Below are 21,007 nucleotides of genomic sequence, written 5' to 3'. Positions count from 1 at the left end.
GGAAATTGTCTTGTTGGACTATGCATATTTGTTACAAGTTTGCTTTTTTTCCTTGATAGAGTAAAAAAAAGAAGAAAGGAAATAAGCCTTGGACAAAAAATAGCTACTTTCTGAGTGTAGAGAAGGGGAAACAATGGTGAAGGAGGGAAAAAAAAACAAGATTTTGTAACTGGATATAGAGAATATAACCAGATATACAATTCTGTGAATTATCTGCATAGAAACAATACTTAGAGCATGGGAGTTAAATGAATCACCAAGTAAGAATGCATGAAAAGCAAGAAGAAAAGCAGATTAGAGAGGCAGGACAGAAGAGGAGAGGATGGAACCAGACATTACTGGACAGGACAGGAGAGGGCAACAGGAAAGAGGAAAGCCTAAGTCAGAGATCTGGGATATACCCTAGTTAGAAATGAAATGAAAGATGCCATACACAAAATACTCAGGAATTGTCTGACAGATAGGAGAAGAACCAAGAGAGAGCAGAATAAGAAAAACAACAAAGGAAGGGTAGCTAGGAGAACAAGCTGATTAACAGTGACAAATGGCGAGTTAAGGAAAGGGTCATTAGATCTGACAGTGTCAAATCTAGCCTACAGTGTCTCTTTCAGGCAATCACAGAGAAATTCTGTTTACATCGAGGCTTTGCACTCATATGAATTATGTTCTCTGTTTAGTCCAAAGAAAGTCAGCTAAAGCAGTGAGAGGAGGCATCTGGGTGGAGACAAAGGACAGTTTCCTTTAATTATGCCTGCCATTGGTTGAAATGATTTCCCAATAAGGAAAACACACTCAGAATCATAGCAACTCAAAACCTTCTAAAAGTAAATAAAAACTGTGTTTGGATGTTCTTTCCCATATTTTATGTCAGTGTGCCTGAGCTCCTAAGCCCTGAGAATTTCCATTTGGCTTCATAAGTCCAACTACTGAAAAACAAAACGAAACCTTTTATACAAGAAAGAAGACGCTGAAAAGGAAAAGAAAGTCAACTTCTTTACTGAGTAAGTAAGTAACTAGACATTAATAAGAATTGCTTGCAAGGTGTGCATTTTGGATTGGCATTTTGAGGGCATAACAGAAAAAATTAGGGATAGTCATTGGTTCCTTTTAAATGGGGGATTTCATGTTTAAAAGATTTTCACATATTTAACCTATACCGGATTGCTTACTATCTAGAAGAGGCAGAGAAAGAGAGAGCAAAATGTGGAACTCAAGGTTTTGCAAAGGTCAATGGTGAAAACTATCTTTGCATATATTTGGAAAAACAAAATATTTTCTATTTAAAAAAATAAATGGGAGATTTCTCCCATTCCAAAAGAGCTCTAGTTTTTTTTTTTTTCAATCCTTACTGAAAGAAAATCAATTCTTTTTTCATCTATCTAAAGGTACCTATACCTACCTCTTTTATCTCCTCCCCAAGTATTTTACTGGCCTCCTTTACTTGTGCCACTTCCTCCTTCTCTCTGTGTGTATCTCTCTCTGGGTCTTTCTCTGTGTGTGTGTCTCTGTCTCTGCCTCTGCATTTTTTATTAAAGCTTTCTATTTAAAGCTTTCTATTTTCAAAATATATACATGGATAATTTTTTCAACATTGACCCTTGCAAAACCTTGTGTTCCAAATTTTTCTCCTCCTAACCTCCTCCCTCTCGCCCAGATGGCAAGTAATCCAATATATATTAAACATATACAGTTCTTCTATACACATTCCCACAATTATCATACTGCACAAGAAAAATCAGATCAAAAAAGAGAGAAAGAAAACAAAATTCAAGCAAACAACAACAAATTAGTAAAAATACTATGTTGTGATTCACACTTAGTTCCCACAGTCTTCTCTCTCCCTGCAAATGGCTCCCTTCATTACAAAAACACTGGAATTTTGAATCACCTCATTGTTGAAAAGAGCCTTATCCATCAGAATTGATCATCATATAATCTTGTTGTTGCCATTTACAGTGATCACCTGGGTTCTGCTCATTTCACTTAGCATCAGTTCCTGTAAATCTCTTCAGGCCTCTCTGAAATAATCATGCTGATTGTTTCTTATAGAACAATAATATTGCATAACATTCATGTATCATAGCTTATTCAGCCATTCTCCAACTTATGAGTATCTCATGATACTAATGACCACTTTATAATACAGTTTTAGCTGTGCTATGGCTAGGCTATTGTCCTTTGCAATTTTTTCATTAAGTCCTTCCTTATGTGTGGGAAAAGATGAAGAACTTATAAACTCTAAAGTAGATCAAGCCTTATAGGCCTCAGTTTCGGCTTCTCCAGAGTCACGTGATTTTAGATAAGGCCTAGACTACGTGGTTGAAGAAGCTGTATATCATCTTGTCTACTACATTCCACTGACCAACTAGGGGAACAGTAGATTTATGTGACCTATATAGAGGGTGAGATTTTGGAGGTTCTTTGTCTGAAATGTATAAAAGCTGTAAGCATTTTCAAGGCTCTGGCCCTATCCTGCTGTGAAATTTTGCTCGCAGACCAGGATGGGGTCCGCTTCTTGAGATTCTAATAAATAATTCTGCTTTCTATGAGTGATCTCTGTAGTAGTCAATTTTGGTAGGTCTATTTGTCCCAAACACTTCTTTCCCTCTACTGCAATGTTTCTCATGCCTCTTCATACGATATAGTTTATCCTATCATGTCTCCCCCTTTTCTCCTTTTTATTACCTCTTAATAAATTTTTTTTATTATCATATCAAAGTTAACTTATAATCACATACTCTATCTAAGGTATACTCCCAATAGCCCTAATAGAGATACTGTTTTTAAAAGTTGCAAATGTCACCTTTTGTATAGGGATAAAAACAATTTTGTTTTTTTTTTTTCCTTTTCTATTTCCTTTTTTATGCTTCTCTTGAGTCTTGTATTTAAAGATCAGGTTTTCTGTTCAGCTCTGATCTTTTCAGGAAAAGTTTGAAAGTCTCTTATTTCACTGAATGTATCTTTTTCGCTGAAAAATTATATACAGTTTTGCTAGGTAGTTGATTCCTGGTTGTAATTCAAGCAAGTTCCTTTGTCTTTCCACAATATCATATTCCAAGCCATGCATTCATTTAATGTAGATGCTGGTAAATTCTGTGTAATTCCGACTATGTCTCCTTGATATTCAAATTGTTTCTTTCTGGTTGCTTGCAGTGTTTTCTCCTTGATCTGATAGCTCTAGAAATTGACTACAATATTCTTGGAGTTTTCACTTTGAGATCCCATTCAGGAGGTGATTGGTGGATTCTTTCAGCTATTGTTTTACCCTCTGGTTGTAGGATATCAGGTCAGTTTATCTTGATAATTTCTTGACAGATGTTCTCCAAGCTTTTTTTTTTTTTTTTAAATAATCATGGCTTTCAGGTAGTCAAATAATTTTTTTTTAAATTATCTCTCCTGGATCTATTTTCCAAGTCAATTATTTTTCCAATAAGGTATCTTACATTTCTTTTTTTTTCATTTTTAAAATTTTATTTGATTCTAGATGTCTGAGTCATTAGCTTCTACTTGCTCAGTTCTAATTTTTAAGGAATTGTTTTCTTCAGTTAGTTTTTGTACCTCCTTTTCCTTTTGGCCAATTATATTTTTAAAGGAGTTGTTTTTTCAGTGGATTTTTTTCCATTTGATCAATTCTATTTTTTAATGATAATAATACCAAGATATGGTCAGGAAGAATAATCTCCCCCTCCCTCTCTGCTAGCTCCAGGACAAAGTATTAATTTTCCTTGTCCTGGAGTCTCCTGGTCGGAGTGGGAAGGCCCTAGTTCAAGTTCATGGTTTCCAAGTTAGGCAGGATTGAAGAGTACCTATCAATTAATCGATATTAAATAAGAAAAATTATGCACCTACTGTATAGCAAACAGTCCCTGTGCTAAGTGCTGTGAATACAAAAAGAGATAAAAGATAACCCCTGCCTTCAAGGAGTTCATAATCTAATGGAGAAAAAAATGGCAAACAAGCAAATCCATAAGAGCAAACAATATGCAGAACGGAAATAATTATCAAAAAGAAGATACTAGAATTAAGAAGGGTGAGGAAAATCTTTCTGAAGAAGATAGGGCTTAATGGAAGCCAGGAAATGGAACCCCAGAAAGCCAGGGGAAGCATTTCAAACATGGGGGACAGCCAGAAAAATTGCTTGGAGTACAGATAGAGGATCTTGTTCATGCAACAAGATTTGGAACAAAGAGTTGACCCCTAAGGAAATGTTATAGCCCCTGAACTTTGTCTTTAAAGGAGACAGAGAAGAAAGACATTGAAAGGAGTGCTGGAATTGGGAAAAGAGATTTGAACATCCACAAAGCTACTCCAGAGTGTCCCATGCATTAAAGTGCCTGAATCAAATAGAAACCCAAAATGGCTGTGGAAGCACAGACCTTCCCCTGACACAAAGAGAGAAATTCAGAAATCATTTGTACTGAGGAGTGATGAAGAAGCACAAATTCATGATAATTAAGTGCCAAGTCATAGGCCTTGCCTATGCTAAGGGAAAAGAAGGAAACAAGCACCTGTTATTAAGTGTCTAGTCTAAACTAAGTGTTTGTACCAAATAAGAACTTTACAAATACTTCTTTTAATCTTCACAATAGCCCTGTAAGGTAAATGCTATTAATTAGGAAACTGAGGATGAGGTTAAGTGATTTACCTAGAGCCACACAGCTACTAAATGTTTGAGATAGGGTGTGAACTCAGTTTTTCCTGCCTTTAGTTCTAGTTGTTCTGTCCACCTACAATGAAGCTGCGTATACAGACTGACTGACACTGCAGAGAATCATAGGCCCCAAAAAGATGACCTGGAGTTCTCCCCCTTTTCTAGTAGCATGAGTAACAAAAACTATGCAAGTGATGGGATAATAAGGTTGGTTCCCCAGTGAACCGAGTTCTTTATCACCAATAAAGTGGGCCCATCAAAAGGAGATAACTGATTGGATCACTATCATCCTTAAAATACAAGAGACAAAGTAGGAGATCGATTCTCTGGCCAAGCTGAGTTTTTTGCCCAAAGTGATGGAAGAGAATAGATCATGGCTTTCTTGACTGTTTGGGACTTAGGTACAAGTCTTTTGCATTTATTTTTAAGATTCAAAAAATTCTGCTAAACTGAATGCTTATAGAGAAATGAAGTCCCTATTGGGAGCAAAATAAATCCAATAATGACATTTCCAGGGACACGAGAAAGCTATTTTTGAGCAACTCCCTAAAATTTTATACCTAGCAAGATGACTTAGGGGCCAAGTTAAAACCTGAAACTTGTTGTTTCAGGATCAAGTAGGAAATAAATTATTTGAAGGAAATGAAAGAGGATCTTAATGAAGTGAAGATGAGTTCTTTCTCTTTTCTTACTACTTTTCCTTAATTCACAATTCAGCTATGTGGCAGAGCTGACAAAGCTAATCAGAATCACATCCTCCATTGAAACAGCAGAAGAGGAAGACACAACTAATTCTGTAAACTTTTTTCCAGACTTTGTGTGGACTGTACATGATTTCATCTTAGAGCTCAGAATCATTGGACAGCCCATCAGCTCTGATGAGTACCAGGAGAAGGCACTAAAATTCAAATTAAGATCTCAAATTGAAGATTGACTAATATCTGGGGACAAGAGGACAGAGCCACCTTCTGTAAAACCATGATTTTCTGTCTGAATTTATATTTATCTAGTTAATTAGTTATCTAGTTGGCTATTTAGACAAGAGTAGGTCATTCAGTGCTTAGTTGGAATCTACATGATTATCCAGCCCTAAAAGAAGTTTTTCTCCTTAGTCTCTCTGTTTAATCATCCACAACTTTTCCCACTCCCAGTACTAAGAATGTCCTGGATGAAAGAACTGAGAAGAGACAAAATGTCAGGAAATTGCTTAAAACTGGACTTTAATGTGCTAACTCTGCCCTTCCTTCAAGGTACCAGTGATGAAATACACATGCTCAATCTACCCCAACTGTATATCCACCAATTTTTTCCCAAAAAGAGATGTTTTATCTTTTTACAAACAAAACTAATGCAAACAAAATTAGAAGGGAAGCAACAAACTGGGAAAACATCTTCACAGTTAAAGGTTCTGATAAAGGCCTCATTTCCAAAACATATAGAGAATTGACTCTAATTTATAAGAAATCAAGCCATTCTCCAATTGATAAAGGGTCAAAGGATATGAACAGACCATTTTCAGATGATGAAATTGAAAGTATTTCTACTCATATGAAAGAGTGTTCCAAATCACTATTGATCAGAGAAATGCAAATTGAGACAACTCTGAGATACCACTACACACCTATCAGATTGGCTAAGATGACAGGAAAAAATAATGATGAATGTTGGAGGGGATGCGGGAAAACTGGGACACTGATGCATTGTTAGTGGAGCTGTGAACGAATCCAACCATTCTGGAGAGCAATCTGTAATTATGCCCAAAAAGTTATCAAACTGTGCATACCCTTTGATCCAGCAGTGCTACTATTGGACTTATACCCCAAAGAGATACTAAAGAAGGAAAGGGATCTATATGTGCCAAAATGTTTGTGGCAGCCCTGTTTGTAGTGGCTAGAAACTGAATGGATGCCCATCAATTGGAGAATGATTGGGTAAATTGTGGGATATGAATGTTTTGGAATATTATTGTTCTGTAAGAAATGACCAGCAGGATGAATACAGAGAGGTTTGGAGAGACTTACATGAACTGATGTTAAGTGAAATGAGCAGAACCAGGAGATCATTATATACTTCAACAACAATACTGTATGAAGATGTATTCTGATGGAAGTAGATTTCTTTGACAAAGAGATCTAACTCAGTTTCAATTGATCAATTATGGACAGAAGCAGCTACACCCAAAGAAAGAACACTGGGAAATGAATGTAAACTACTTGCATTTTTGTTTTTCTTCCCGGGTTATTTATACCTTCTGAATTCAATTCTTCCTGTGCAACAAGAGAATTGTTCAGTTCTGCACACATATATTGTATCTAGGATATACTGTGCCAAAATTAACATGTATAGGACTGTTTGCCATCTGGGGGAGGGGGTGGAGGGAGGGAGGGGAAAAATCGGAACAGAAGTGAGTGCAAGGGATAATATTGTAAAAAATTACCCAGCCATGGGTTCTGTCAATAAAAAGTAATAATTATTAAAAAAAAAAAAGAAAGAAAGAAAAAAAGAAAGAAAAGAAAAGAAAAGAAAAGAAAAAAGAAAAAGAAAGAAATGCTTTATCTTTGAACAACTTACCCATGGGAAGAAGTTTGCCCAGCTTAAGAAACTTCATGACAGTAAACTAGAGGCTGCCTTTGTTGAACAAACTGAAAACTTCCGTTCCTATATCTTCCAACATTCCTAAGTAAAAACTGTCCAAGGAAGTATCACAATCATTTGGCCCTGTGAGTACTTTTTCTTTATTATTTGTCCTTACAAGACTTTTCTTCTGCAGTTTTTAAAGGAAAAGAAGAGGAGGTGTAAAAAAGAAGCACACTGAAAGATAGTCATTGATACCTAACGTATTCTGTTGGCATTAGACCAATCATATGTGTCACATTTATCAAATGTTGGGTATCTAGTTGGTACAGTGGTAAGAGCACTGGACTTGGAGTCAAGAAAAATGGAGTTCAAATTCTGTTGTAGACACTTACTACCTGGGTGACCCTATGCAAGTCATATAACTTTCATCTCTCATGTAAAATGCAGATAATAAAAGCATCTACATCACCAGGTTATTTTGAAGATCAAATAAAATATGTAGAATGCTTTGCAAAACTTAAAGCACTACATACATGCTATTATTATTATTACTATCATCATTACTAATTGCCAAAAGAACTTTATAGGTAGTCCTATCCATTGCTTCTCATTATTATCATTTTGGCTACTTCTTGCACCCATATCAAAAAGTTTACTGAAAGTTTTATAGAATCATAAAATTTTAGATTTGGAAAGAGTTCATTTGATTCAAGATTCTATGTCCAATACTTCCCCAATGGTGCAATAATTAAGATAGAATGAAAAGTCAAGTGAACATACCCATTATTTACCATGATACATTCTGACATCTTATGTTTTGTTTTCTCCAAAGGTCTAGAGAACCTGGTCCTGACCTACATTTGAGGCCATCACCAGTAGAGATATGCCCTGTATGGAAAACGCAGTCCTGGCACTGGCTCAAATAGAGAACTCAGCCACAGTATGAAGAGACAATGAAAAAAATGGTCCACTTCACCATAGAACCCTCCAGGAGTTGTTGGATAGACATGCAACCTGTTAGAAAGAAGCCATTGAAATTTTCATCAAGTATTCTTTCAAAGATATGGACCAGAAATTCCAGAAAGAATTGGTAGTACTTTGTTATTTTTTAAAATTTATTTCATGAAAAACTTAGAGAGGAACTTAGAGAGGGGGAGGAACATTGTGTGAATCCTACTCTCATCAGAGCTGGCTCAAAGAGGAAATAATTGACATATATGTTTTACAGAGATTCTTCTCTTACTTCATTAAAAAGTTGGAGAGGAAAAGGGAAAAGGAAAAAGAGTAATAAGGGAAGGGTACAAGAAAGGGGAAGGGATTCAAAGGGAGAAGGGAGGGATGCTAAAGAGAGAGAGTTGTATGACACAAGTGGGACCAATAAATTTAATACTAGGGAAGAAGGGAAGGAGGGCAAGAAAAAGAAAAGTATAATCTGGGGATATTAGGATGGCAGGAAATACAGAATTAGTAATTTTAACCGTAAATGTGAATGGGATGAACTCTCCCATAAAGGAGATGGATAGCAGACTGGATCAAAAGTCAGAACCCTATATAATATGTTGTTTACAGGAAACACATTTAAAACAGGGAGATACATACAGAGTAAAGGTAAAAGGCTAGAGCAGAATCCATTATGCTTCAGATGAAGTAAAAAAAGCAGGGGTAGCCATCCTTATCTCAGATCAAACAAACGCAAAAATTGATCTAATTAAAAGAGATAAGGAAGGAAACTATATCTTGCTAAAGGGTACTGTAGACAATGAAGCAATATCAGTATTAAACATATATGCACCAAGTGATATAATATCTAACTTCCTAAAGCAGAAGTTAAGAGAGTTGCGAGAAGAAATAGACAGCAAAACTGTAATAGTGGGAGATCTCAACCTTGCACTCTCAGATTTAGATAAATCAAATCACAAAACAAATAAGAAAGAAATTAAAGAGGTAAATCGAATATTAGAAAAATTAGGTATGATAGATCTCTGGAGAAAACTGAATGGTGACAGAAAGGAGTATACTTTCTTTTTAGCAGTTCATGGAATTGACCATATATATTAGGACATAAAGACCTCAAAATTAAATGCAGAAAGGCAGAAATAGTAATGTTTTCTTTTTAGATCACAATGCAATAAAAACTACATTCAACAAAAAGTTAGGTGTAAATAGACCAAAAAGTAATTGGAAGCTAAATAATCTCATCTTAAAGAATGATTGGATGAAACAGCAAATTATAGACACAATTAATAATTTCACTCAAGATAATGACAATGGTGAGACATCATACCAAAATTTATGGGATGCAGCCAAAGTAGTAATAAGGGGAAATTTTATATCTTTAGAGGCTTACTTGAATAAAATAGAGAAAGAGAAGATCAATGAATTGGACTTGCAACTTAAAAAGCTAGAAAAAGACCAAATTAAAAACCCCCAATCAATTACTAAACTTGAAATTCTAAAATTAAAAGGAGAAATTAATAATACAGAAAGTAAAAAAAAAAAACTATTGAACTAATAAATAAAACTAAGAGTTGGTTTCATGAAAAAACCAATAAAATTGATAAATCTTTGGTAAATCTGATTAGAAAAAGGAGAGGAGGAAATCAAATTAGTAGTCTTAAAAATGAAAAGAGAGAACTTTCCACCAATGAAGAGGAAATTAAAGAAATAATAAGGGGTTATTTTGCCCAACTTTATGCCAATAAATGGATGAATAAGTGAAATGGATGACTACCTCCAAAAATATAGGCTTCCCAGATTATCAGAGGAGGAAGTAAATAGCTTAAATAGTCCCATTTCAGAAAAAGAAGTAGAACAAGCTATTAATCAACTCCCTAAAAAAAAAATCCCCGGGACCAGATGGATTTACATGTGAATTCTACCAAACATTCAAAGAACAATTAGCCCCAATGCTTTATAAACTATTTGAAAAAATAGGGAATGAAGGAGTCCTACCAAATTCCTTTTATGACACAGACATGGTACTGATACCTAAACCAGGTAGGTTAAAAACAGAGAAAGAAAATTATAGACCAATCTCCCTAATGAATATTGATGCTAAAATCTTAAATAAAATATTAGCAAAAAGACTACAGAAAATCATTTCCAGGATAATACACCACGATCAAGTAGGATTTATACAGGAATGCAGGGCTGGTTCAATATTAGGAAAACTATCAGTATAATTGGCCATATTAATAACCAAATTAACAAAAACCATATGATCATCTCAATAGATGCAGAAAAAGCATTTGATAAAATCCAACATCCATTCCTATTAAAAACTCTTGAGAGTATAGGAATAAATGGACTTTTCCTTAAAATAATCAGTAGCATCTATTTAAAACCAGCAGTAAGCAACTGCTTATGTAACGTATGTAACGGGGACAAACTGCAACCATTCCCAATAAGATCAGGAGTGAAACAAGGTTGCCCACTATCACCATTACTATTTAATATTGTATTAGAAATGCTAGCTTTGGCAATAAGAGTTGAGAAAGAGATTAAAGGAATAAGAATAGGCAATGAGGACACCAAATTATCACTCTTTGCTGATGATATGATGGTATACTTAGAGAACCCCAGAGACTACTAAAAAGTTATTAGAAACAATCCACACTTTTAGCAAAGTTGCAGGATACAAAATAAACCCACATAAGTCATCAGCATTCTTATATATCACTAACAAAACCCAACAGTTAGAGTTACAAAGAGAAATTCAATTTAAAATAACTACTGATTGTATAAAATATTTAAGTATCTATCTGCCAAAGGAAAATCAGAAACTTTATGAGCAAAACTACAAAACACTTTCCACACAAATTAAGTCTGATCTAACCAACTGGAAAAATATTAAATGCTCTTGGATTGGATGAGCAAATATAATAAAGATGACAATACTACCTAAATTAATCTATTTATTTAGCGCTATACCAATCAGACTCCCAAAAAACTATTTTGATGACCTAGAAAAAATAACAACCAAGTTCATATGGAAAAACAAAAGGTCAAGAATTTCAAGGGAATTAATGAAAAAAAAAATCAAATGAAGGTGGCCTAGCTGTACCAGATCTAAAATTACATTATAAAGCAGCAGTTACTAAAACCATCTGGTATTGGCTAAGAAATAGACTAGTTGATCAATGGAATAGGTTAGGTTCAAAGGACAAAACAGCCAATAACTTTAATAATCTAATGTTTGACAAACCCAAAGACCCCAGTTTTTGGGATAGGAACCCACTGTTTGACAAAAATTGCTGGGAAAATTGGAAATTAGTACGGCAGAAACTAGGCATTGACCCACACTTAACACCGTACACCAAGATAAGGTCAATATGGGTTCATGACCTAGGCATAAAGAATGATATTATAAATAAATTGGAAGAGCATAGGATAGTTTACCTCTCAGACCTGTGGAAGAGGGAGGAATTTATGACTAAAGAAGAACTACCGATCACTATTGACCACAACATAGAAAAATTTGATTATATCAAATTGAAAAGTTTTTGTACAAAGAAAACAAATGCAGACAAGATTAGAAGGGAAACAATAAACTGGGAAAACATTTTTACAGTCAAAGGTTCTGATAAAGGCCTCATTTCCAAAATATGTAGAGAATTGACTCTAATTTATAAGAAATCAAGCCATTCTCCAATTGATAAATGGTCAAAGGATATAAACAGACAATTCTCAAATGAATATTCATAGATATATGAAAATATGCTCCAAATCATTATTAATCAGAGAAATGCAAATTAAGACAACTCTGAGATACCACTACACACCTGTCAGATTGGCTAGAATGACAGGGAAAGATAATGCGGAATGTTGGAGGGGATGTGGGAAAACAGGGACACTGATACATTGTTGGTGGAATTGTGAACACATCCAGCCATTCTGGAGAGCAATTTGGAACTATGCTCAAAAAGTTATCAAACTGTGCATACCCTTTGATCCAGCAGTGTTTCTACTGGGCTTATACCCCAAAGAGATACTAAAGAAGGGAAAGGGACCTGTATGTGCCAAAATGTTTGTGGCAGCCCTGTTTGTAGTGGCTAGAAACTGGAAAATGAGTGGATGCCCATCAATTGGAGAATGGTTGAGTAAATTGTGGTATATGAACGTTATGGAATGTTATTGTTCTGTAAGAAATGACCAGCAAAATGAATACAGAGAGGACTGGCGAGACTTACGTGAACTGATGCTAAGTGAAATGAGCAAAATGAGGAGATCATTATATACCTCAACAACAATACTGTTTGAGGATGTATTCTGATGGCAGTGGATCTCTTCAATAAAGAGAGCTAATTCAGTTTCAGTTGATCAAGGATGGACAGAAGCAGCTACACCCAGAGATAGAACACTGGGAAATGAATATAAACTGCTTGCATTTTTTATTTTCTTCCTGGGTTATTTCTACCTTCTGAATCCAATTCTCCCTGTGCAACAAGAGAACTGTTCGATTCTGCACACATATATCTTATCTAGGATATACTGTAACCTATTTAACATGTAAAGGACTGCTTGCCATCTGGGGGAGGGGATGGAGGGAGGAAGGGGAAAAATCGGAACAGAAGTGAGTGCAAGGGATAATGCTATAAAAAATTACCTTGGCATGAGTTCTGTCAATAAAAAGTTATTAAAAAAAAAAAAAGAAAAGAAAAGAAATTTTCATCAAGTATTCTTTCAAAGATGTGGACCAGAAATTCCAGAAAGGATTGGTAGTACTTTGTTATTTTTTTAAATTTATTTCATGAAAAGGAGGGTGGGCCCAGAAAGGGAAAAGAAGGCTCTTTCTAAGTGAGCAATGGCTTACAAGAGTCTAAGATCATAGTTTTCAGTCAGTCACATGACCCTGAAAGTCTCTTTGCAAATCTCTTTAAAGCTCCTGAAAGTTTGCAATCTCCTTTAAGTAAAAGTCACATGGCAACTATTTTCTAAAAAGATTCTGGTTGACTAATATTGTAATAAATTTATTAATTTTGAAAAATTGAAAGTTACACATCAAAGAGTTTGAAGAATTGAGGATTGTATTCTAAGGCAGACAATAAGAGAAAAGGATCAAGCCTGATTTGCTCTCTTCCCCTAATCTTTAAGCTCTCTTAGGATAGATATGCCAGAGGATCCTGCAAAAACAGATCTAGAGCCAGGGTATGATCCTGTTTGCAACGTCTGTGAACATACATAGGTGGAAGGGGGAGAGACAAGATTGTTTTAAAGAATTCATTTCTAGAAATGCAGTTTCCTGGTATTTTCTCCCCTGCACTCTTTGTATTTCTTTTCCTTTATATTGCTCTGAAGAGCCAGCTAGAAGCCAAGTAGGATGCTCTTTGCAACCTGAACCTGAACGAGTCAGCACAGCCGTGTAGAGCTTTGCTTCAGGATATTTTCAGGCCTCTGGATGAAGCAGTGAAGCAAAGGGGCCTTTTCTCAACCAGAGGGTTATGGTCTCTTTCTGCAGAAAAAGCAAGAGTTCATATAAAAATACAACCAGCAGCCCAGGAAAGAGATACAGGTATATCATTGCATTAGAGGGGAAACTTCAGGAACCATTTCCAAGCCCTGAAGTAAACAACAGTAATGCCAAATGGAATAGCCCATTGCCAACGCCAGTGTCCCATAAAAAGCCAACTTTTGACTTTTTATCCCAACAACATTTTTTTATATTCCTTTTTCTAATTCACTTTCTTTCCATTTCCAGGCTGAGGAGATTCTGCAGGAATACCTGAATTCCAAGGAAGACGTAGCTAAAACAATTGAGTAGACAGATCAAGTACTCATAGCAAAAGAATATGAGATTGCTGGCAAGGAACATGTAAAGGAGTCAGGAAAGCCTAAGACATTTTCATTTAAAACAACTTAGTTTCTCTGAGACAGTCAGAATCCAGCAAGGGATCTTTTCTAGTTCCAAAATTTTGTTCATCTCTGAGGACATAAACACTGGTGATCTTGGTAAAGAATGAAATTTAACGGCTGCAAAAAGTCTGTTCCATGAAGCAGATACAATAACAAACATGGCTATAAGTTGGCTGGGGGAGAAGTTGACTGGATCTTTTGTTGTAAAGTAAGTGTCCTTGATTTTTCTTCCTTTGCAGCTGAGCAAATGAAATCTCAAGCTGCAGAGGCTGCTGAAAGGCAACTGGAGGAATTGCAAGGAGGAATCAACAGATGTAGGAGCAAAAGAAAAAAAGTCACCACATGAAGAAAGTACCTGCAAGGGTGGAGGCTGAGATTAATCGTTCACATAAATGTGTGAAGAAGCTGTTCTGAAATTCCAGGTATAAGTTCAGTGACTTAATTGATTTCATAAATTTTTAAACAGCATATGTTTTTAAAGATTTGCAAGTTTTTAATGTTAGGAGGGAACTTAGCGATCATCTTGTTGAAGTCCCTGAATTTATAGATAAGAAAATCAAGGCTCATGGTAGAGAAATTTCCCCAAGTTCACAGAGCTAGCTAGAGGAAGAGCTGAGACTAAATTGAGAAATAATTTACTTTTCTGTCTTGAAACTCATTTTTATTATTTTTGAAATAATTATAGCATTTACAAAGCATTTTTAGGTTTGCAAAAGCACTATTACAAATTTTATATCATTTGATCCTCACAACTACCTCAAGAAACAGTGCTATTATCCTCATTTTACAGATAAGTAACCTCAGAGAAAAGGAGGTATGTGATTTTTTTTAAGGCCACACAGCTATTAAGTGTCCAAGGTAGAATTTGAACTTGGGTGTTCCTGATTCCAGGCACAATGCTCTATTCATTGTGCTTCCTGGCTACTTAAAATGTATAATTATTTACCTCCAAGATTTGAATTTTAGATTTCTGATCTGAAGTAAAAATTTCATAAAATTTGATCCATTTTTTAAAATAGAAAATAGTGCAGGGTTTTTTTTTCCTATAACTTCTGGGATCTCAATTAATCTGAACATCTTATCTTCTTCATCAATTTCCTAAATCTGTTTCTTTATCCTGTTTTTCTTTTTTCCATAGTTCCATGAATAGGATTATTCTTACTGCCAGTTAAGAGCATAGAATATATCCTTTCTCCTGGTTAACTGAGTTTCACTAGAGAACTTGTCTTTTCCACTGTCAAATGTTAAAACTTCTTTCCTTGCTATGTGCTCTCCCAACCCTATTTCATATTTACCCCACTTCTGGTGTCTATTTTACCTCTTCATTTTCTCTGTAACCTCTTCTCCTAAATAAATCTACCTTTTGCCAAATTACTAAAAATCCATAATTTAAAGGTGTGTGGGGACAACAACCCTTACCCAAATTAAAATCAAAGACACTCTAGGTAAAAAGCAACAATGATATATTACAATCTCATAAGAAAGGGCAACTCCCAACAGACAAAGTATCATCAGTAGATGGAGGGCAAAGCATAGACTGAAAATACAGGATATATAGACCCTAGCACAGAAGCTCCAACTCCCCTCTTACCTTTTCTCCCATTGGCAGGATCCCATTCTAGATGACAAATCTACCCAGAGACAAATACTAGCCAATGACACTCTTTACTATATTAGGAACTTAATGCTAATTATGGCAAAAAGGATAGGGGAAACAAGAGGGAAAATGTACATTTATCTAAGATAAGTAAATACCTGCAGTTTTCGGCTATTGCACAAATATCAGTTATAATTAGGATATAGGTCAAGGCCACATTCTTTTGAGAGATCTTCACTCAGTTTATCCCATTCAAAGATAAGGGAAGAGACCACTAATTAAAACTAGCTAATACTAGTCAAGTACCATGATGCAAGTATCAGATATAGGGTCAGAGATTTCCAGGAGTAATAAAAGGTAGTTTTGTTGTTTGGGATGTGGCCCTTGGGAATTCTTCACATGACCAAACTGCAACTTCTGGTGCCAATTGCGTTCCTCAATCTCATCATCTAGTGCCTGAATCCCAAACAGCATTTGGAACCAGAAATTACTACTCTGAACACATCATTTGGTGCCAAAGTTGCTTTTCTGAACACATCAGTATGTATTTAATAAATGATTGTTTCTTTCCAAATATTTAAATTGTTCTTTGTGTACCAAATGGAAGTACTCTCCTATTCAAAAGCCAACTGATTTTCCCTCTAGGGATAAGGAGTATACTTGAACTTCTATATTTAATCCTTATATATTTATGTTGGTAAATTTCAATTTTTCTTCTTCAAAAAAGTTGAAGTCTTATTATTTAAAAGATCAACACACAGAACTATTAAAAAAATTTGTATGCATAAGAGTCATTTGTAAGATATTGCCCCTTTCATAACTAGCAAACTGGTTATCGAAATGAACTTGTGTAAAGAAAAAAAATCAAATCCATTTATCAAGTATATAAAATCTTCTCTTTAATATGTTAACAGTCTGATTGCTGAAAAGAACAAGAAAAAAGGACTTTTGTGCAGAAGAACATAAAAATTCATATATAGAGATATGGTTTTCTTTTAATACATGAGAAGAAAAACAGTTTGGAGGATAGAAAAAAAAAAAAAGGAACTGTCTCTGAGATTATTGACTGAAAGGAAATGTCTGAGGACAGAGAAATACCTGAAGTTGCAGTATATTGTTGTCCCGCAGCTTATTTGCAGGTGATTGGTTTTAGAGTTTGAGAGAGTAAAATACAGAGTAGGCAAGCAAATAACATGGGAGATTAAAGGACTATTGCTTTCATGACTAACAGAAAATTACATTTCATGAGTTTTTACCTGATAAGGGGAAAATAAGTTATAGATCACCAAGAAGCTCAGAAATGAGTCAGAACAGTAGGTAAGAAGACATCAGAAGAAAATACTTTGATGGTAACTGACACCTAGAGGAGTGAGAAGGTATGGACCACCCAGAGATTTCATGAAAATTGGGAAGGGAAATTATTAGGGGTAGAACAAAGGGTAGTAATGAACTGCTCACTCAGGAACATAGGAAAATCCCTACCACAGGGCAAGATATTAATCTTCTTTATCACTTGTAGGAATTGGTATTTCTAAGAATAAAAAAGAAAAAAGGGAAAGGACACAATAGTTAGAAACCAATAATATAGAAATTGTTTAGAAGAGTGAACTCAAATTAGGTACCTTAGAAGCTTTAATTGAACTAATGACCAAGGATGTAGCACATGATCTTGACATCTTTGATGTTGTCCAAATTCTAAGTGCTCTACATCTGCTTTAGCCACTTTCCCTTCATGGTTATTGGAACAATTCACTACTGCCAAAACCCACTGTTAAAGAATATGAACAAACAGCTCTCCAAAGAAGCATTGCAAACTATTAATTACCAAAGGAAAAAGAATTCCAAATTACTAAAAAAAAATAAATGCAAAATAATATAATCCTAATATTTTCTAATATCAATACAAGTTGATATAATATAATGCAAGATGGCAAAAAATCGTAAAAAGATGGGAATAGTCAATACTAATAAGAAAGTAGGAACATAGGGACACTAGTACATTGTTGGTGGAGTTGCAAATCAATACAATCATTTTGGAAAGCCATTTAAAATTATGCAAAGTAACTAAAATGCCTAAAATGCCCAAATTATTTGACCCAGGCAGTCCACTACTATTCATATTCAGTGGAGACTACTGCTAAGAAAAAAGCTCCATATATACCAAAATATTTATAGCATTTTTGTGTATGATACAAAAGAACTAGAAACAAATGCCCATCAATTGGTGAGTTGTTAAACAAATCATGGTGCATGAATGTAATGAAAATTTGTGTTTTTTTTTTAAAAGAGAGATTAATACAGCAAAGAAAGAAAAATTATACATGAACCGATGCAAAGTAAGTTGAGCCAAGAACACAATATATACAAGATCTACAACAATATAAATGGACCAAAGGAAAAAATATGAAAATACACTCCTACCCCCATCCCTTTGCAGAGGTGAAAAGTTCAAGTATGATGCATGTTTTAGACATTTTTGATATACTGATTAGCTGTGCTGATTTTCCCCCCCTTTTTTGTTTTTAAAAAATATTCTTTGTTAAATAGGATACTTTCTGAGAGGGAAACTGAAGAAAATTATAGTGAAAGGGAAAAAATGACAAGTTTTATAAGCAAAAGTCTTCTTAAACTTTTTCCACTCGTGACCCCTTTTTATTCAATCCCATATTAAATCTAAATCAGCGTGTTTCTGACAGTTTTTGTGCATGTACTATGTAAAGTGCATGTTGTGTATTCAGAATCAAGGCTGCAGTAAAGTCACACAATGCAATATGGGCAAGCACTGCCAGAAATACCCAAGATTTATTCCACATTTAATTTTGAATTAATTTTTGATCATATTCAGAAACCTTTTACTGTTGCCAAATGTTTCATCATTGCCACATTCAGTTACATCACCCACAGTTTAAGAAGCTTTGAGACAGACAAATCAGAATATTGTTGTCAAAGGGCAAGGATACATACCAGCATTTCTGATTCTATTTCAATTGATCACCAAGACCTTACCTTGCCTCCTTTTATTCTATAAGATGATATTCAAGAGCTGACAAGTTCAGCCCATTTAAAATGAAGACTCCACCAGTGGCCTCACTTAGCCCCTTCGACCTTCCTGATTATAGAAAAAGCAATTATGTCAACAGCATAATGCTGTCCATTATTCATGAAACAGAATCCTTTATGCTCCAGCTGCCTAAGTGACACAGGGCTGTTTGTCAGTAACCTACCCTAATTTATCTGTGACTTATCTTAATCTTTCACAGCTTAGATATTTCCCTATTGAAATGTTCTCTGTACTGCAGGGCTTACTCAAATCTAGCTAATGTGAAGAGACCTAAATGCAACCTACCATAGAGGTACCAGGTTATTCTTTCCCCAAGCTCTTGAGCTGTGTACATTCCTGCCCCAGGAGAAGATCACTTAAAGCTTAAATCTGGTTTGGGGGTAAGACATTCCCTTAAAAAGTAGTAGAAAGGGACTTACTAAACAATATACATCATGTATAAGACAGCAATTTATTTCTTCACACAAAAGAAATGCTTTTAATCCAAGATTAAAGAGTGCAAAAGGATAAAGATTTAAACATAAGGTCATAATCTAAAACTACTATTATACTCTTCCAGAAGCTTGATATGTAACATGAAACATTTTGCAGGGATACTGCAGATGTAGTTCATATTCACAAACGCTGCACATTGTCTTCCTCAAGGTCTTCTGATAAGCTTGGCCAGAGCGTCAGCTCTTCCTTTTATTGGTGGCTGGCTTCTCCAAGAATTAGCATAACTGCATAGCTCCTCTAATGAAGTTGTTACTAATTTTGGGACCCCAAAGTTCTCCATTTCCAAAAACTGCAAAGCTAGAAAGTCCATCTCAATATTAATATTCAATGTCTGCTGCCAATGGCCCAAGATTCAGGCTAAAGTTCAAACTGAGCCCCAGGTACAAGAAATCATCATTTTCATCAGGGTGGGCAAAATTGCCCCTGTACTTTATCCTAGGAAGATTCAGGAAAAAAAAGTTCCATGCTACAAATGTCAGAAGCAAGAAGGAAGAAAGGATCTGAAGGGCAAAGTTATTTCTTCTAAAGTTTCCTGAATGAGAAATGCTTCCTGACTCAGTGGCCCATCTTTTCTTAATCAACCCTTCCCCTGCTACCAACATGGAGACTTAAGGGACTGCTGCAACATCCCACTGGGCCAAGTCTTTCAAAATAAGAGCAAACCCCAAGTTTATGGAAAACTCCAGTGCATTCTCCTATGGATTATATTCTAGCCACAATCAATAAGAGGGTCCCTGAGAAAAGGGATGGGGAGATAATGGAGTTTGCATTGATTATATCCATTATACAGTGCCAAATGTAAGAATATATTTAAATGGCATATTAAAAATCACATAGAGGGTGCTGATACCAAAACCAGATAGGATCAAAACACAAAAAAGAAAATTATAGACCAATTTCCTTTAATTAATATTGATGCAAAAATCTTAAATAAAATATTAGCAAAGATAGTATAGCAAGTCATTCCCAGGATAATAAACCATGACCAAATTGGATTTATACCAGGAATGCAGAGCTGCTTCAGCACTAGGAAAACTATTAGCATAATTGACTATATCAATAACTAAACTAACTAAAATCATGATTATCTCAATAGATGCAGAAAAGCATTTGACAAAATCTAACACTCATTCCTATTCAAAAAAAAAAAAAAACACTAGAGAGTATAGGAATGAATGGAGTTTTTCTTAAAATGATCAGTAGCATCTATTTAAAACCATCAACAACCATCATATGTAATGGGGACAAACTAAACCATCCCCAGTAAGATTAGGGATAAAACAAGGTTACTCACTACCATCATTACTATTCAACATTGTATTAGAAATGTTAGTTTTGACAATAAGAAAAAGAGATTAAAGGAATTAGAATGGGTAATGAGGAAACCAAATTATCACTTTTTGCAGATGACATGATGGCATACTTAAAGAATCAATGAAAAAACTACCAAAAACAATTCACAACTTTAGCAAAGTCTCAGAATACAAAATAAATCCACATAAATCATCAGCATTTTTATATATTATCAGTAAAGTCCAGCAGCAAGAGATACAAAGAGAAATTCCATTTAAAATAACTTAGATAATATAAAATATTTAAGAGTCTATCTCCCAAGCCAAAATCAGGAATCATAATTATAAAACACTTTCCACATAAATAAAGGCAGATCTAATGAAATGCTAAAACATCAAGTGCTCATGGGCAGGCCAAACTAATATAATAAAAATGGCAATACTACCTAAATTAATCTACTTATTCAATGCCACATCAAACT

General features: G+C 35.0%; 1 protein-coding gene across 4 annotated transcripts in view; it reads left to right on the top strand.

Moving 5' to 3' along the window:
- Positions 1 to 863: 863 nt before the first annotated feature.
- The window catches only part of LOC127563099 (guanylate-binding protein 1-like), a 40,939-nt gene continuing 20,795 nt past the window's right edge, over positions 864 to 21,007 (top strand). Inside the window, exons 1-3 of one of the 4 annotated variants that reach the window (XM_051999336.1) lie at positions 864 to 1,001; positions 8,061 to 8,318; positions 14,320 to 14,502. The gene's annotated coding sequence lies outside the window, so the exon portion shown is untranslated. Of the gene's footprint in view, positions 1,006 to 2,402; positions 3,287 to 7,157; positions 7,372 to 8,060; positions 8,319 to 14,319; positions 14,503 to 21,007 lie in introns of those variants that run through there. The other 3 variants (XM_051999337.1, XM_051999340.1, XM_051999338.1) reach the window with 3 other exon arrangements.

Source organism: Antechinus flavipes, chromosome 4, assembly GCF_016432865.1.
Source record: "Antechinus flavipes isolate AdamAnt ecotype Samford, QLD, Australia chromosome 4, AdamAnt_v2, whole genome shotgun sequence".
NCBI classification, from domain to species: Eukaryota; Metazoa; Chordata; class Mammalia; order Dasyuromorphia; family Dasyuridae; genus Antechinus; species Antechinus flavipes.
Note: the sequence above shows the minus strand (reverse complement) of the source record. Positions and strands in the feature narration are given on the sequence as shown.